Raw genomic sequence first — 19,449 nt, forward strand, 5'->3', positions numbered from 1 at the left:
GAGTCAAATATTGACCATCTAGCCCTTGAAACTTCATAGTTAATGTTCAGTGCTTACACAGCTATAAGCTCGGCTTCCAATAGCAATTCTAACTCACTTGGCTTCCATGTAATTTCCTTCATGCTCAAAAACCACTATGAGCTTGGCCAATACTATCACCATCAATAGCGTGTCAACAAAAAACTTTCACTTGACAACCATAGTAAAACTTTTCATGCTCAACAAAAACATGAAAAATTATGGATTTCTTCTAAGTTCTAACTAATACTTTGCATCTTACTTCATGCATATATCATCTTTTCATAACTTAATCCTTGGAACTGATGTATAATTAAACTTTGAAATATCAGTCCCATACATACTTGTTCATTGCCTAGTTGGGGATGGTGTGATCACCTAATCCATTGGATGAAGTGATCCCATCTGAACTTGATGTGTTACAATCTTCCATGTCTTGTTCATCTACACTTTGATTTCTTCAATATCAACATTTCCTTTGCCTTTATTGAATTCACTGCATGGTGCTTTTGACCTTGTTGGACAATTTCTACTTATGTGACCAATCATCAAACAAATAAATCATGTATTTTGACTCAACCATCTTTTGTAGTCACTTCTAAAATGTGTTCTAATGTAATTTTTAGAAACATGTCCATACTTTTTATAATAGTGACGACTATGCCTTTGTATTGTAATCCCAATTATAGGATCTACCAGTATGGTTGTCCTTGAATTTTTTGTTTCATGATTAGTTAGGCTTTGATCTACACTCATATACTCTATGTCCATACTTCTTACAGTTGTAGTAGTAACCTTCAAATCTTTGTGTGCTAGATTTCTTGTTCTTGCATTCATGTGCCCGATGTCCTTGATTGTTGCACTTGTGATGGTTATGCATGAATTTCTTCTTAGGGTTCTGATTGGCGTTGTTTCTCCTACAAACATTTGTTGTATGACCTATCTTTCAACAATAATGACAAGTAGGTTTGTAGTTGTTACCATTTTTTCTCCTTTTTTCACCACTTTTGGATGATTCTCCTCCTTTAGTACTAGTGTAACTCCAATATTATCACTATTAGATCTAGGAGTTCTCATCAATTGCTGAAAATTCTTGATGGTTTCATTAGGTCTGTTGAAACTTTCAAGAAATTATTTTTCTCTTTTCAAATCATTTCTTAGTTGTTCATTCTACAACTTTAGTGTTGTGATTTCAATATCTTTACCATTTAATTCATAATTGGAAATCATCATTTGATTCAATGTTTCCAGTTGCATTTGAGCAATCATGTTAACCTCTAATGTCTTCTCTTCCAATGTTTTGGTCAGTATCCTTTTGTCATCCTCAATTATGACTTTTTCCTCTTTGGGTTTCTTTTACTGCTTGATCACCTCACATAGCAATACTGATTGGACTTCTTGTTCTATCTTGAGATTTATGACCTCTTCAGTTAGGGTTCTATTCTTTTCCATCAAATCTACAAGTGTAACATCAAATTCACTTGTGTTTCCATCTGCAAATAATTTAGTAGCATCAATCACTTGGTATTGTGTGTCATTCTCTTCAATATCTATCTCTTTCCTCTTTTTTAATGAGTGCTTCAACTCATCTCTTTCTTCATTCAGCTGATGTAGGGAAAACTAGATTTCAATCTTCTAGTTATCAATAATCTTTCCCAACTTATAGAATTCTATCTTTAAGATCTTTCCTCAAAGTTGCAAAGCTTTCCTTTGTAGAGAACCAATGCTTTGATACCAATTGTTGGAAATACATTAGGAAAAGTAAACTCTAAGAGGGGGGTAAATCAAAACTTCAAAACTTAAACCATAAAATTATTCACTACACATCCATCTCACAATTTGCATGTAAATTGAGATAGCTAGCTAAACATATTCATCCACAATATGAAAGAAAATAGCATTCAACACATGTATGACACAAGATATTTCATTACATAGAAACCTTACAATGAGAAGGTAAAATTAGGGTGGGGGTGACACCCACAAATCTTCACTACTACAGTTGTAAAGTATATCTAATGATGGTTGCAATGTTTGATCATGAAACATGATCTAACATGCAAAAGGTCTACCCTATTAAAGGCATACAAGATTATTAGATCTTACCCTATTATAAGTGTGCCTGATTAAAGGACTTTAACTTACAATGAAGTAAGCAACTTGTTAAAGGATTTATAATAGCCTATTAGGACTAAAATATTAAGAGATTTAACTGATTCACCTACTAGAATATATTACCAATGATCCTTTTGTTAGCATTCTACTGCTAGATAGCATATCACTTGTTTCCTAATGTGTACTTTATCCTCTTTGATTAGATGTATCACTTCTATCCTATAATTATTTTCCTCTATTATCCTCTAATTGATTATGTAATGTATCTCAATTCACAATTATTTAGCCACCATGAATGCTCAATTTGTGTACACATATTTCTCTCTTTTCTCCTTCAACATTCATATAAAGTTAGGGTTTATCTATTGGAATTACAAAGTGGAAAAGTAAACTTCTAAGAGCAAGAGGGTGAATCAGTAGTTTAAACTTGGACCCATAAAACATTCACCATTTAGTCATCACATGCATAAGTAAGCTAAAATAACATTTAAAGCATATTTATCTAAAACATATAACCATGTAAGAATTCACACACATAACACCAAATATGATTACCTAGAAACTCTCCAAGTGAGAAGGTAAAACTAGGGTGGGGATGACACCCACAAAGTTTAAATACTATGGTAATAAAGTGTATTCAATTAAGGTTACAATGATTTGACCATGAAACACATGATCTACCCTATAAAATGGTCTACCTAATTAAAGGCTTACAAAGATTGTTAGGCCTCAGCTTGTTACAGAATTTTGACACCTTGTTAGAAGTGTGCTTGGTTAGAAGACTTGAACTTACAACTAAGTAAGCACCCTATTAAAGGATTTCATATAGCCTATTAGGACTACTCTATTAAGAAAGTTAACTAAAATCACCTGTTAAAATGTCTTAGCATAGATCCTACAATTGGCACTTGCTTGCTTGATAACAAATCACCTCTAAGAAATGTCTAATTGATCCTTCATGATCAAATGTCTCAATTCTATATCTTTTTCTCTATCATTTGCACTTCTCTAATTGATCCTGCAATTTACTCTCACTTCTAAGTCACCTTGAATGCTTTGGAAACTATCTTATTCACTCCTTCAATTCCTTCCACATTCACTCTCCTCTATCAACTTTAAGAGTTTAGGGTTTCATCCTCCTTAAGAAGAATTAGGTGCCTTATGGTTAGATATGAATCTATAGCTAAGATTCATCCATTTTACTACTTAAATCTTCCCTTTCTCTGATTGGTTGTATGCAATTGCATAGGGAATCCAAATAGAGATTCATCCTTGTCTCTATAATATTGAAATATAATCTCAAGTCAGCTCAAATTTTTTTTACATAGTTGTTTGTGCCATTACAAAAAAAAATGTCAAAATTGTGTCACTTGGCTTATGAAGTCTTTGATGCTTGACATGCACTATTCTGTATACTATGACTCAACACCTACATTACTTGGCATCCACTATTCACTTGGCTCCTAAATAACTTGGCATGGTCTATCTACTCGACACCTAAGTAACTCAGCACATGAGTGACTCAACACTCATTATAGCTCAACATAGTCTAATATTTACATGTTGTGCTCAGCATGTATTACTAGTTTGGCATGAACTAAGAAAATGGCTTAAGTGTGTTGACACTCACTTGTCAAAACCAATCTAAGATCAAAAATATCCCCCTTTGACATGAATGTTAAAAACACTTGAATATTCATGATCAACCTTAATCCCTTGAGCATAACATATCCATGACTTAGCATATATACAAAACTTCAAAATTTCAAAATTTTGCATTAACTTGTATACCTCAAAATTTTATAACTCCCCCTAAGTTAATGTGTTTGATTTGTATCCAAAATCTATGCTCCCTTTGACTTTAATGTGCTACATATAATACTCTTTCATCTGATATGCTCTCTCTTAGCTGATATCTATCCTTATTTGCTTGGTTTCTATCAAAAATGTATATCACCTCAATGATATAACTCTACTTCTATGCTCCCTCTTTCTTATTTATTTCTCTTTTGTTTATACATCTCCTTATTCTCTATCTCCCCCTTTTTGGCACTTATGTCAAATGGGTTATACACAAGTATAGTGTGTTTTTCAAAAAATGATTTGTGGACATCCATTATTATCCTTAGAGTTGCATCCTAGTTATCACATGCAATATCCAATGATTTAATTTGGATTGCAAGCTTGACAACAAGGTGTACTAGACCATCTAAAGTAGAAAGATTAGGGTCTTTCTTCAATAGAGTTTGAGCGTAGCCTAGCTCCTTGTGCATTATCTCCATATGTGGGGTGAGGGTAGCCTGAATACTTATCAGTTTGGCTCTAATATTAGCCTCATCTGATGTTAAGAGAGCTAACTCTATGTCTAAAGAAATGTTTTGAAATGCTTCTCACTTTGAGCTAAATTTGATGGTAGGCTTGCACCTAATGTAGATATTTTTCTCCCCAGTCTCTGAATGTGACTTCTAGTCTCTTGGGTGAAGAGTGTAGGATTGCATAGGTTTTTGTATAGTGACAATATATTCGAAAGTACCTTCTTTACATCCTCAACCTTTATTACCAATGCAACTTGTTGTAGTGCTATTTGACTAGATATTTTCTCATTTACCTTGCCTTGAAACTTCATTTTAAACCATTCTAAAAGTTTTGCATTTGTATCAAGGTCTTCATTAGTGATGTTTTCCACTATATCAGTCAATTGTTCTATGAGTGGCTTGGTCTCTTCGAGAGTTGGTAGGCTGAATGCATCTAAAAAGATGTTCTTGATATCTTGAAGTTCTTGCTTGTGCCTATGTTCTCTCCTAAGCATTTCTTGATGCTTTTTCCTCTCTAAGGCTTATTGCAAAATGTGTATTTGCTCCAATGTCACAGTATCATAGTCATACTTTGGAATAATTTTTTTTTCATCAAGCTTTATGTCTCCATAATGAATTACCTTTTCTACCTTTAATAAGCTAGGGCTTAGCACTGAGATTTACAATGGAATGGCTTCTGTGCTCAGCCTTTGAAGAGTTTGAGTACAAGGAGTGGTAGATGCTAGTAAGGCTACTAGTACTTGGATGACTACTTGTTCCTTCACCTTCGATGTTCGCTCACTCTATTCAGGCTTTCCCTAGTCTATCAATATGACTTGGCTAGCACCTTGTTCTTGTGTTGCAGGTACAGATGAATCTATCTATCCTATTTCCTCCTATTGACCTATAGTAGTGTCTTCCTCTTCTACCTTCTTCTCAATTGTGTCAATTTTAATGTCTGTATCAACCTTGGTGGATGTGTCTACTATTGTTTGAATTAAAGGTTGTAAATTGGTGACTAAAAGGATGATTGAAGGTGGTTCTTATGGATTCACCTTCTCCCTTGTGACTTTAGTCACTACCTTCTACAATTCTTCTATACTAACCAAGATTGGATTTTCACAAATTTTAGCTTGAAGTCTAGACTAATCCAATATCTTCTTTAAATCTTTTGTAATAAGTTAATTGATGTTCCAATATAATCCATCATAAACATATTTAATAGTTATAATTTCAATCGTTTTGTTTGTGTCATGGGGAGGGCTAATGCTCAACACTTTTATGTTCTTCCTATACACTTTGTTCATCTTGCTACTACTCAACTATTGGCTTATCATCCTTTTGGTTCTTTATCTCTTCCCCAACTATATTATCTTTATCATCATCTTCCTTATCATCAGCATTATCATCATCATTATCATTGTGTTTACCCTTCGAAGGATCAGCTTCTCCTTGCTTCATAGTGGTCAACCCATAGATATGTTTCCATATTTGAGTTGATTTATTGACCACATCTTCAATGTTATTTTGAAGAATGTTGAAGGCTGTATATTTAGGTGTGAACTTAAATGCATATTTCTTAACTACCATAGCAATTTGTCCCTTTGTCAACTCTGGCATCACTTGGGCTAATGTTGTTTCCCTGATTTGTCTTTCGACATTTAGAAAATGATGCCATTTTTGCTCAAAAATATCATATAAGCCTTTTGGTATTGAGTTGGTAAATTCTAGTGGAGTGTTCTTAAACTTTGACATCATGGCATATAATGCCTCTTCCATTTGGTTTTTATCTTCTTTTCTCAATTTATCAAAATCAATGTGTCTAAAACTACATAAATTAGCATTGCTCTTGAAATTTTTACATAAGTTCTCAATATTAGAGAGAGGATTGTGACTTACCACCTTGAATTGATTGTTATCATCTGATTCTATGATATCCCCATCAAACATATAATTTAATAATAAAATAAGTATTATACATAGGGTCTAGAATATTAAAATGAATAATATAATAATATTAAAATATAAATTATTATAGATCATAATAATATAAATACTATCATATTATTATATATATAGTAATTAGATATTAAATAATATACTATTGAATATTAATAGATACATATATACATCCATATTATGATATAAATAAATAATATTTATATTGCTCATACTATTTAAGAATAATGATATCACCATATATATGTTATGAATAATTAAACGTATATAGTATAATCTATATGTTAATGTTATATATATATATATATATATATTTATATATTATTAATATATATATTATTAATATAACAATTATATTATTATAAAAAGACACAACTCTTACCATTGATATATATAAAGAGGGAAAAAAAACTTTAGTAAAGGATTATCAATAAGAAAAAATTAAAAATATATGCATAGTTAGGGTTCAAGAACTAATGGCCTTGAAATGGGTCATTAAAAATGGTATTAGAGTAGTGATTCTGCCATCCTGTGCAAAACAAATTGCTTCCTCTACTCAAAGCATTACTCTTGTCTCTCCAATCTCCAAACTATTTTCCTTTTAGGGAAATGAGTCCATTTTTATTTCACTGTCAACCACTGGGTGTGCAAGTTGATTGTACAGCTAATGTCTTGGATGCCTCAAACATAAGGTATATAGATGTGGAGTCCCTTCTACCTTATGACTAGTCCTTTGCATGACTTCACAGATGCTTCCAGCATTTCGAGTTGATTTGAAGAATCAGTAAGAAAGATTTCCATTCTTTTGACTCTACAATATGGCTAAACTGAGGGCATTGTCTTCTTATCTTATAAGAATTTTTTGATTGCATCCACCAAACTACACTTTATGGATGAAATTTGTTTTATCTTGCTAACATGTACAAAATAGAAGAATTTTGTTGTTAAAGGAGATAAATGGAATGTTGCTTTAGTGAAGAAGAAGTTCATGAAAGTTACCACACATGATAGACACTAAACTCCTCCAATGAGAGTAAGTGATTAAGAATACACTTGTGATGACATATCTGCAAGAAATTTTAAACTAGTTCATACCTAATGGGATTATGATTTGAAGACCAAAATAACCATTTGTCTTATCAAGGGAACATTGGGAAGAATAAGTTTGAAATAAAATGTCATATGTTCTGGATTGGAGGTTGCCTTCAAACATTCATTAAACAAGATCATGTTTTCCTGATATGAGACACCATTAAGGGATTTATAATGTCAAAGCGAGCATGAGCAAGAGGCATTTTATGTTTGGGTGTTATATCTAATGATTGGACCTATTCAACCTAGAAAGTTAAGCCTTACAAAAATTGAAACTGTATTGAAGGATTGAAAATGCTAGTTGCACCACCCATGATGAGCGTGAAGGATCCGAGCATGCCTGATGATATATATGAAATTGAAACAAATTCTAAGAGTACACAATTTGATAGCTCTACCACCTAAATAGGATTCAATTTGAAAATATATAGCAATGTAGTAAATTTCTCTAATATTTATGCTCCTATCATCACGATTTTTCTATTTACAGATAAACATAATCTAAAGAAGGAAAGGGTCATAAATGATGTCTTACACAACAAAAAAAGAAACTGTAAGAAGTAATTAAAGTATTTGAATGAAATATATATACAAGGTCACTATGAGATCTAGATTGTAGAGCAAATATGATTTTCTATTAAAGGAGAATGTCATTAAAAGAAAGGAAATAGCAATATTTGAATTGGAGAATCAACATCCAAAGAATTTAATGCAAAAGAGTAAGTCATTCTCCAAAACTAGAAGCATAATATGCATGCTGAAATGGTGATATTCTACCTACCTCCTACTGTATGCTTAACATCCTAAACAACATCCACCAACAACTTGGGATCTGGCTTCCTCACCACTAGCATTCCCTTCATCAGATATTCAACACCGTTTATTTGAAGCTATAAGTGCCACGGGGTTATATAGGATGTGAAAGTATTCTAAGAACTGGTTTTATGAAGTGAAAATTTTTGAGAAAGTATTTTGCCAAAGATATTCTACCCTCAGCATGATGAAGAGGAAATTTTAATGCTAGAGAATCTAAAATTTGGTTCATTTACAAGTAACCACCCTTTATGATCCCATTCCTCTACTTACCTATCTTTTTGAAATAGCTTCCACTATGAAAACTTTTTTAATATCGAGAAAGTATGGATCGATGAAATTGAAGGTTGGAAATATATTAACTTGGTAATGAATCATCCACAATGTGCTAAAACTAAGATTATTCTATGACATAATGGATTGTGTGAAATGGGATGTCGGGTCTACGATCTTTTTGAATATATGACATAAGATTTGGATTTTAGGGCAAGCTAAACATCACCTTCTCATGCACCACGAGGACAATGAAGACCTCCCAAACATAGGGCCTAAAGAATGTTTTATTTTTAAAGCACAATAATTCATCATTTGTCATCCTACTATTTATAAGGTAACATTAAAGGCAAGTATTCAACTCTTCATTACTATTCTTATATTAATATGAATATGTAGAACTGTTTAGAGGATCATTTATTAAATTTGGAGTAGAATTACTCATTATTTATCATAATTAGTTATTTTAAAAGAAAAATATATATCAATATTAGTAAACTTAAGGAACAACAAATATTAATTTTCTTAATGTTACTATTTAATTGGATATGAATCCCTTTATGTAGCATTACATGATGGATATAGAGTGTGCACAGGGGGAGGAGTAAATCAGTCATGTTGGGGCAAAATGAATCCCAATATGGACTAAGGTTTGAGGGAGCCCCAAGTAGAGCATGTCCAAACTCAGAGCCCCAGTAAATCTTCCATTCATCATTCAATCTACTGCAAGGGCAACAATTATAAAAATCTACCATCGATGAAAAAAATTAAACATGTTCCTAGTGGGTAGGGAGTGTGCATAGGGGCAGGAGTAAATCGGTTGTGGGGTAAAATGAATCCCAATATGGACTAAAGTCTAAGGGAGCCCCGAGCTGAGTGTGTCCAAACTCAGAGCCGCAATAAATCTACCATCCACTATGGAATTATACACCCTATTATAGTACTAGCTATAGAAAATATGCATCTTCAATCTAACTATTTATTTCAAGAGAGAGGAAAGGAGTGACATTCATGATCAAAGTGGTAAAACATTTCTTTACCCTTTTCTTCTTTTCAATTTATAAGCTAGATTATAACATTTATACTATGTGTCTATATTGTGTCTTCATGCATTAATATGTCTACTTCATGTCTTCATCATGTCTTCATGCATTCGTGTGTCTACCTCATGTTTGCATTATGTCTTCGTGCATTAAAGTGTCTACTTTGTGTCTTCATTCATATGTTCTTGTACATGCTAGTATATACTAACATGTCTACATTGCAAGTGCCTAACACATATGCAGGAAAAAGAATAAATCCAAACTATGAGGACCATATCAATTGCTTTAGGACAAGAAAATTCAAGAGGAGAGGACTATGATATCCCCATTAGACATATAATTTAATAATAAAATAAGTATTATACATAGGGTCTATAATATTAAAAGGAATAATATAATAATATTAAAATATAAATTATTATGGATCATAATAATATAAATACTATCATATAATTATATATATATAGTAATTAGATATTAAATAATATACTATTGAATATTAATAGATACATATATACATCCATATTATGATATAAATAAATAATATGTATATTGCTAATACTATTAGAATAATGATATCATGATAGATATGTTGTGAATGATTAAACTTATATAGTATAATCTATATGTTAATATAGTATATATATTAATATAATTATATTATTAATATAACTATTAAATATTAAAATATTGATTATATTAATAATGTATATTAATATAATATGTATTAATATAATTATATTTATTATATTATATATTAATATAATGATTATATTATTATAAAAAGACACAACTCTTACCATCAATATATATAAAGAGGGAATAAAAACTTTGGTAAAGGATTATCAAGAAGAAAAAATTAAAAAAATATGCATAGTTATGGTTCAAAATCTAATGGCCCTGAAATGAGTCATTACAGATTATGTCTTCTCTTCATCAGAATCTAGTTGTGCCACATATTTCCTTCTCTATCTTTTCTATTGTTGTACACCTTTTTCTATAATCTTTGACCTTTCCTTCACCTTTTGAGTATTTGCACATGTGTTGGCTTTGGTGGTAGGTGTAGTGGGCTTGGCTTGGCTAGGTTTGACAATCTTCTTTGCCTTTGTCATAGGTTGTGCCTTTGCCTTCATCTTCTTTGAATCAATAGTAGTAGGTTCCTACTCAGCTTCTTCTTGTTGGTATTGAGTTATTGTTGCCATTAGTAACAACACTTATTTAGAGTAGTTTACACCAAGCACTCTAGTATTAACCGAGCTACAACAGTTCACGCTGAGCAAAATAGTGGCTACCAAGTGAATATAAGCTATGTGAAGTTCAATAGTGTCTATCAAGCTTCATAGTGTCTACCAAGCTTTGTAGTGTCTACCGAGCAGTCAGACTATGTCATGGAAATTCACTATAAATTGAGCATTGGAAGTTATAGTGTTTACTGAGTGAAGCAAGGTAAACTCAACATGCAATATCTACCAAGTGATACCACATCTGCCAAGTCACCAGTGGTCACCGAGTTTAGAACTACTTCATGTGATTAGTATGGATCAAGCTTTCACTTCTTCTGAGTGCATGATGATGCCGAGTAATGCAGTGGATGCCAAGTGTCAGAAGATCACCAAGTTAGTTTAGTGAACCCAAGTTATTCAATATTGGGCCAACTTTGTAATGTGCTTTCTCACTTGTGTATTGGCCGACCTTGTAGTTTTGTAAATTGGAATAATATATATGTAATGTATTGTATCATTTGTAATGTAATAATGAGAATGTTAAATGAATGGACTTGTAACGTTTTGAGAAGAGTGAATGTGAATCAGTAGCAGCTTAAGGAATTTAGTAAGGTCAACAAGGAGCAGTAAAAGATTCATCAGTCACAAGAGGTGATCTATACTTCAAGGATCTAATTAGCAATTAAGTTGTAAGTCAAATCTACTACTTCATCCTAACAGGTGAACCAGCTCTAAATCTTTTAACAAGGTAGACTTAACAGTCTTTTGTAAATCTCTTATCTGAGTGCATACTTCATTGTATGTTTGTAAATCCTCTAACAAGGTGGACCTAGTGGTCCTTTGTGCTCCTAATAGGGAGGATAACCAAAAGTGGTCAATGTAAACCTTAACCAGCCAACTTTGTGCTGCAATAGTGAAGTTTTGTGGGTATCATCCCCACCCCAGTTTTAGTTTCTATTTGGAAGGTTTTCGAGTCACCAAAACTTTGTGTTATTATGTGTTCAATATTTATCTTTTAGTAATTATACTTGCAATAGGATGAATGGATTTTATGGTGATTGATTTACATTCTTATGTAATGAATTTTTTTTAAATTATTGATTCACTCCCCCACTCTTAGCAATTTACCAAGTCTTGAATATTTCCAACAATTGGTATTAGAGGATTTGTCATTCTAAAGATAAATTTTAATAGCTTGAGAAAAGATCTTAAGGACAAATGGAGATATTCAGACTTGACAAAGCTATTGAAAATGAAAAGCTAGATCTAGAAATGGCCATAGCTCAACTCAAAGAAGAAAAAGAGCATCTTTCTCAATCCCTAAAAAGAAGGAAGCAACTTGCAAAGGAAATGAATGACCATCAGTATGTTGAGGAAAATCAAAAAGAGAACAAGAAATTCAGTCATTAAGAATGTGTGAAATTTTGGAACAAAGAAACAAGGCAAAAGAATATTTAGAGGCTAGAAGTAATCAATCGACTCAACATGAAGATCTTATAGATCAACTTTCCAATGCAAATGAAGAAATCATGAGTCTAAGGTCTAAAAATGAAAGAATAAGAAACAATCTAGTTTCTAAAAGACAAATCGATGAAAGCTTACAAAATGACTTGAGATCTGAAAGATAAGTCAATGAAAGGATGATGAAATCTCAAAATGACATGAATCAGTTGAATCAAAAAAATGTGCAGAATCTTTATAGGAAAAAAGGTAAAGCTGGTCTTGGATACAAAGAAGAAGGTGAATCCTCCAAGCAAGGCCTTCAAAGGAATCAAAGACATACTTGCAACTACTGTGGTAAGTTAGGTCATACATCAAATAGATGTTGGAGCAATGGAAAGGAAAAATTCAATGGTAAATGTTACCACTATAGTCGACATGGTCATAAAGCAAATGAATGCAAGGAGAAACCAAAATTTGAAGGTAAATGTCACAAATGCAAAAGACATGGTCACAAGACATCAAAATGTAGATCCAAATCATTCAATCCAACTGGACAACTTGTAAAAGCAATATTTGGATTGGACTACAATACCCAGTGTAGATGTCATTATTGTGAAGAATATGGACATACTGGTATAAATTGTGCAAGGCATCACCGAAGAAAGAAGGATACTACTATAAGGTGTTACACATGCTACATACGAATGAAAAATAGAGAATCAGTAGTCAAGCATACCTCAGATGTCTAGAAAGATGTATATCATTTGCATAAGCCTAGTGGTAATCTTGTAAAAATCAAAGATGATGGTGATGATGACAGTGATATTGATGAAGAAGATAATGCTCCATGTGTCACTTTTGATGTTGAGGAATATCAGGCACTAAAGGATGATGATGAAGCTGAAGAGGAAGATAAGGATGAAGAAGATCCAATAAAAAATGCACTAGCAGTTATTGCATCCCTTCCTCACTCTCCACCAAAGACTGTTACATCTACTATGGAGACAACTTCTACAACTAAGCTTGTGAGCACAACAGCCACATCAATAGCTCAATCATCACCTGCCACCTCATAGCTCCAAGTTTCTATAATGGAAGTGTTAACCACTTCATCTACTAAGTTGGTAGTAACTTCTTCGACTATCGAGTTAGCTCCCACTGCCCTTTTATTTGTTAGAATTCTTTAGAATAACTAAGAGGGGGGGTGAATCAGTTATTCAAGGTCCAAATGCCCTAATAATACTTTTTCTATGATTTTAATAAATCTATACGCTTTTTATCCATCCAAACTTTAATCAACCATATTAGCAAGTTACAGTAAATCAACATGCAGAAATAAAGCATTCAAGATCAACACATGACACAATGATTTACGTGGAAACCCAATTTGGGAAAAACCACCAATAACATGCTACTTGATTCTCACTCTTCTAAAGTGATGCCCTATTAAAAGCCTGCCCTGTTAAAGGCTTACAACACACTATTAAATGTGACCTTGTTAGAGGATTTCACCAAACTGTTAGGAATGGGCCTCGTTAAAGGACTTTAGAACATTCACTTGGAATGTCACCCTGTTAAAAGATTTATCTCATGGTTATCAAACCAACCTAAGTCCATAAGATTTAAACTAACTGTTATAATTGCTAGAAAGTAACAATAATGGCCTTTTGATCTGATATAACTTACAACATACTTTGCAGATTTCAGATCACACTTTCAGTTCAATCCTTATGCTTGGTTTCAATCGCTTCAGCTCTGATTGCTTTTCTTCTTATCAAGCTTCGTCTCCTTGAGTCTTCTTACTCATCATGCCAATGCATTCATGTCTGGGGTCTTTTTATTGAAACATAGTAACTATGCTCTCTCTCCTCCTTATCACCTCCTTCAACATTTTATGCTTTCATTCTTGACCACCTCACTCTCTCCTTTTTATGAACTCATGTCTCCTTAAATAGAAATCTAATTTTTCCCTTTGCCGCTCAATTCTCCTTCTCCAATTTTAGGGTTTCAAAATGTATTAGGTAGGATACAATGTATCTACCTCATATCTTGTTCCCATCTAAAAACTTCGTCAGTTGTATCCTTAAAACATTTTACATAGTGTTCTGTGCCACCAGCTCATCATTCTTATCTTCCATTTAATTTACAAGCTTCTCAATAACAACTGTGTTGGGTTAGATCTGGCAAATCTTCGATTTTCAAAATAGTGCAGCAACTTAGCATTATTTTTTTTACTGGTGCTCAACATCTCTGTGTTACTCAACACTATTGGTTTTACTGGTGCTCGGCACTTGATATCACTCGGCACTTAAAGTTTACTTGGCACTTGATATCACTCAGCAGTTAAAGTTTACTTGACACTTGATATCACTCGGCACTTGAATTTTACTTGGCACCTATTCTTTAATGAGCTTTTAGTTAGGCTTTACAGATGTCTTAGCTAAAAACATTACATCTTTTGATATGTTTCAGTGTGCCAATTCTCTGTGTCTTATAGTATGTCATCAACACACTTTTTCATCAATGGCTTAGCTGATCCTTGCACTTCATTACAACATCATAACTTCAACCTTTCTCTTGGTGTACTAGTTACATCTTATTGATTGCCAAACCCTTTTCAATCAACTAATTTATAGTATTTTGATCATTAAGAAATTGTCATTTCTGCCAATAGCAAGTTTGACATCAATGACAAAACAATGATTGAGAACATTGTTTACCATTTCCAACAATCTCCCTCTTTGGAATTGATGGCAAACCAAACAAATCAATTGATCAACCTAGTTACCACCAAGATTGTATATGTTATCTGCTATTGAATCTGCTAGCTTCATCTTTACTAGCTGATCTCATATATCTTCCTCTTTCAAATATATTTCCCTCTTGCTTTGTATTGATCAGGTTTCACATTTCTCCCTCTTTAACATAAATGCCAAAGATGTAGCATCTTTATTATGCAAAATATGAGCTTTGGCTTCTTTTTGTTTTCTCCCTCTATCACCATGCTTGTGACTGATTTGGAGTTTTTGCTCTTGTTGTGATCCTCTGCAACATTCTTTTGATATTTCAATGATTCATTGCTAGTGATGCAGGGCAGCTTCCTTGTTTCTTTAAACCGCTTGAGTTAGGGATATTACCCCCAACTTGCCTCTAAGATATTCATAAGCATCCTTCGGCAACGGTTTGGTGAAGATATCTTCAGTTTGTTCCTTTATGTGAATGTATTCCAACTTCACTTGTTTGTCTTCTACCATTTCTCTAACATAATGATACTTGATTGCGATGTGCTTGGTTTTTGCATGCATTACTGGATTTTTAGATATGTTTATAGCACTTTTGTTATCACAATACAATATCATAGGTTTTATTACCTCTTCTTTCATTCCTTCTAATAGATGTGTGAGCCACACAATGTTTGTATAATTGACTACTACTGCCACATATTCTGACTTTGCAGTGGACTGAGATGTGCATGTTTATTTCTTGCTACTCCAAGTAACTAGCTTTTCACCTAGAAATAATGTGTCTCCACTTGTGCTTTTTCTATCATCAATGTTGCCTCCCCAATCTGCATCTGTATATGCATTGAGCTCAAATTTTCCATTCTTTTTGTAGTATAGACCAAAGTTATTAGTTCCTTTAAGATATCTCATTATCATTTTTACTGCTATGAGATGATTTTCTTTAGGATTAGCAAAAAATCTAGCCACTATTCCAACTGCTAATGCTATGTCTGGTCTACTATGTACAACATATTGTAGTTTTCCAATCATGGATCTATACATTGTTTGATTGACTTCAACTGATTCATCATTTTTGGACAGCTCATTTCTTGTTGCCATTGGTGTGCTGACCGGTTTGGACTCCTCTAATCCAAATGTTTTAAGAATCTCTTTGATGTATTTTGATTGTGTCACAAATATACCATGTTTGAGTTGATGTACTTACAATCCAACAAAGAATTTGATTTCTCCAAACATAGACATCTCAAATTCATGTTTCATTTTGTTAGGAAAGCCTTTGCAAATCACTTCCTTTCCACCAAACACTATGTCATCCACAAAAATTTCAGATACAATAATGTCTTTACCTTATTCTACTTTGATGTACATGTTGCTGTTATCATCAGTTCTTTCAAATCCTATTTGTATTAGATACTTGTGAAGTCTCTCATACCATGCTCTAGGTGCTTGTTTTAGATCATAGAGGATTTTATGTAGCTTACAAACCATATCCCTATTGTTTTCATCAACAAATCCTTCTTTTTGTTTAATGTAGACTTCTTCTTCTAGTATGCCATTTAAAAAAGAAGATTTTACATCCATCTAATAGACTTTAAAATCTTTATATGCAGCATATATGCAACAGGGGCAAATGTTTCCTCATAGTCTATTCCTTCTTCTTGATCATAACCCTTGCATACTAGTCTAGCTTTGTTACTGGTAATCTCACCATTCTCATCTAGCTTGTTTCTAAATACCCACTTGGTGCCAATCGCATTCTTGTCAACTGGTCTGGGAACCAGACTCCAGGTTTTGTTCTTCTTTATTTGATCAATCTCTTTTTCCATAGCTTTGTACCAGTCATCATCTTGTAATGCACCATATACTATCTTAGGTTCAGATTTGCTGATTGGACATGATACATGTCTTAGTCTGTTCCTTGTCATTGGTCTTGCATCTTTGTCACCAATTATCTGTTCAGCAGGGTGATGTCTTTTTACATATTTGGATAATCTTGATTCTGTCCTTCTTTCCATGTTTGATATTTCTGATTCAGGGTCACTATGTACTGAGTTTTCAGGTTGTTCTATGTCTCTTTCATTTGTACTGATTTCAAAATCAGAATGTGCATTTTCTTCATTCTGCAACTTGACTTTTGAATGCAACTCAGCATTCACTGGTTGTGATTCAGATGAAACTGAAACTTGTTGTTGAGTTTCATTTGATTGTCATCATCCTCATCAGTCATTCCTTCATAAGAATACACAAAGGTTCTATATTCATCCATTCTTTTTGGTTCTTTAGCTTGGACTTCTGTATGTTCATCAAAGTTTACATTTGCACTTTGCACAATTTTATTAGTGTTAGTATTTAAACACTTGTATGCCTTACTTCTAGTGGAATAACCAAGGAATATGCCTTCATCGCTTTTTGCATCAAATTTTCCATTTCTAGCATCTTTAAGGATAAAACATTTGCAACCAAATACTTTGAAATATTTTACATTGGGTGAGTGACCATACCATAATTCAAAAGGTGTAGTATTTGTACCTTTCTTGACTTGTACTAGGTTCAGTGTATGAACAGCTACACTTACAGCTTCTCTCTAGTATTTTAGAGCAACAATCTTTTCCATCATTAATGTTCTGGCATAGTCAATCACAAATCTATTTCTTCTTTCAGCAATTCCATTCTGTGGGAGAGTTCTTGGAGCTAAAATTTGTCTTTTGATTCCTTTATCATTACCAAATATCTTGAATTAATTTGATGCGAATTCACCACCTCTGTCTGATCTTAAGCATTTCAAGCTTTTTCATATTTCCTTTTCAACTCTAGCCACATACCACTTAAACATTTGAAAAGCTTTAGATTTTTGTTTTAAAAACATAACATTTATCATCTTGGAATAGTTATCAACAAACAACATTATGTATTTATCTCCTCTATAGCTTTGCACTTCCATTGGACCACATAAGTCAGTATGAACTAGTTCAAGTACTTCTTTGGATGTATAGTTTTTGCTTTTGAAACTTGACTTTATCATCTTTCCTAGCTGACATTGTTTGCACATAATATTATCAGGCTTCTTCAATTTTGGTAAACCTCTGACTTTCTTCATTTTATTGATCTTGACCAGATTGTCAAAGTTGACATGACATAATCTTCTATGCCACAACCATTCATCATCAAATTTTGCAATAAAACAAGAAATATCATCCATATCAAGGTAAAATAGATTACTCCTTTGATCTCATTTTCCTATCAGTTTACCATCAGTATCATAGATTTTTGCAGTTTTGTTTCCAAATTCTACTTTGCATCCTATATTGCCTAACTGTGAGACACTCAGCAAATTGTAGTTTAATCCTTCAACATAGTATGCATTATCACATGAAATTTGTTCTGTAAGCTTAATGGAACCTTTTCTTTTGATTTGAAATGGAGCATCACTACGAAATATAACACTATTTCCATCATACTGAGTAAAGTTAACAAACTTACTTTTGTCTCCTGTCATGTGATGTGAGCATCCACTATCTATGATCCACCTATCATTCTTGTTCATACATGTTACCAATGCTGTGGGCTCTTCTTCATCAGATTGATCCTTCATGGCTACATAAACAACTTCATCATCATTCTCATTGGAATTTTCTTCAACAATATAACACTTCTTACCTTTTTCTTTGTAATATCTCTTGTCATCATCTCTTCTGAATTTGTTTTTTTTTCCTTCCTTGTAATCCTTTTTCTGTGGACACCTGGCAACAATATGACCTACTTCATTGCAATTGAGACAAATGATAGGCATCTTACCTTTGAATTTTTCTTTTCCTCTATGAAATCTTCTAGCAAGCAATGCTTCCAATTGTTCCACATCTTCCTCATCAGTGCTACTGTCACTAGATACATACTTTATTTTTCTTCCTTTCTTTGGTTTCACCTATTCAGCATCTTTTAGTGATAACTTAGCCTTAAAGGTAGATTCAGCATTCTCTGGTCTGTAGTTGTCAAAATTAGATAACTCAAAAGCAATGAGTCTACCTATTATACCTTAAAAACTTAGATTATTTCCTAGTACTTAGTTCTTGTATTGCCGATACTCTAATAGCATAGATAGGGAGCAAGGTTCTTAAGAACTTACTATTAATAGTATCTCCATCTAGTTGACCACTTAAGCATCTTATTGCACTTACCGCTTCTTTTATTCTTGCACCATACTGAGCAGCATTCTCATTTTCCTCCATTTTCATATCATCAAACTTTCCTCTGAGACTTTCTCTTTTTGCTTTTTGTACATTTTGATCTCCTCCATAGATGTCTGATAGAGCTTTCCAAATTTTGAATGCAGTGTCACATCCTTTGATATCATGAAATTCAGCATAGTTGAGTGCAGAGGCAATCTCTAGTATTGTCTGATTGTGTTCCTACTTTTTTTTCATGTCTTATGTAG

This window comes from Cupressus sempervirens, chromosome 10, assembly GCF_028749045.1.
Source record: "Cupressus sempervirens isolate cs-2001-9-10 chromosome 10, ASM2874904v1, whole genome shotgun sequence".
Taxonomy (NCBI): Eukaryota; Viridiplantae; Streptophyta; class Pinopsida; order Cupressales; family Cupressaceae; genus Cupressus; species Cupressus sempervirens.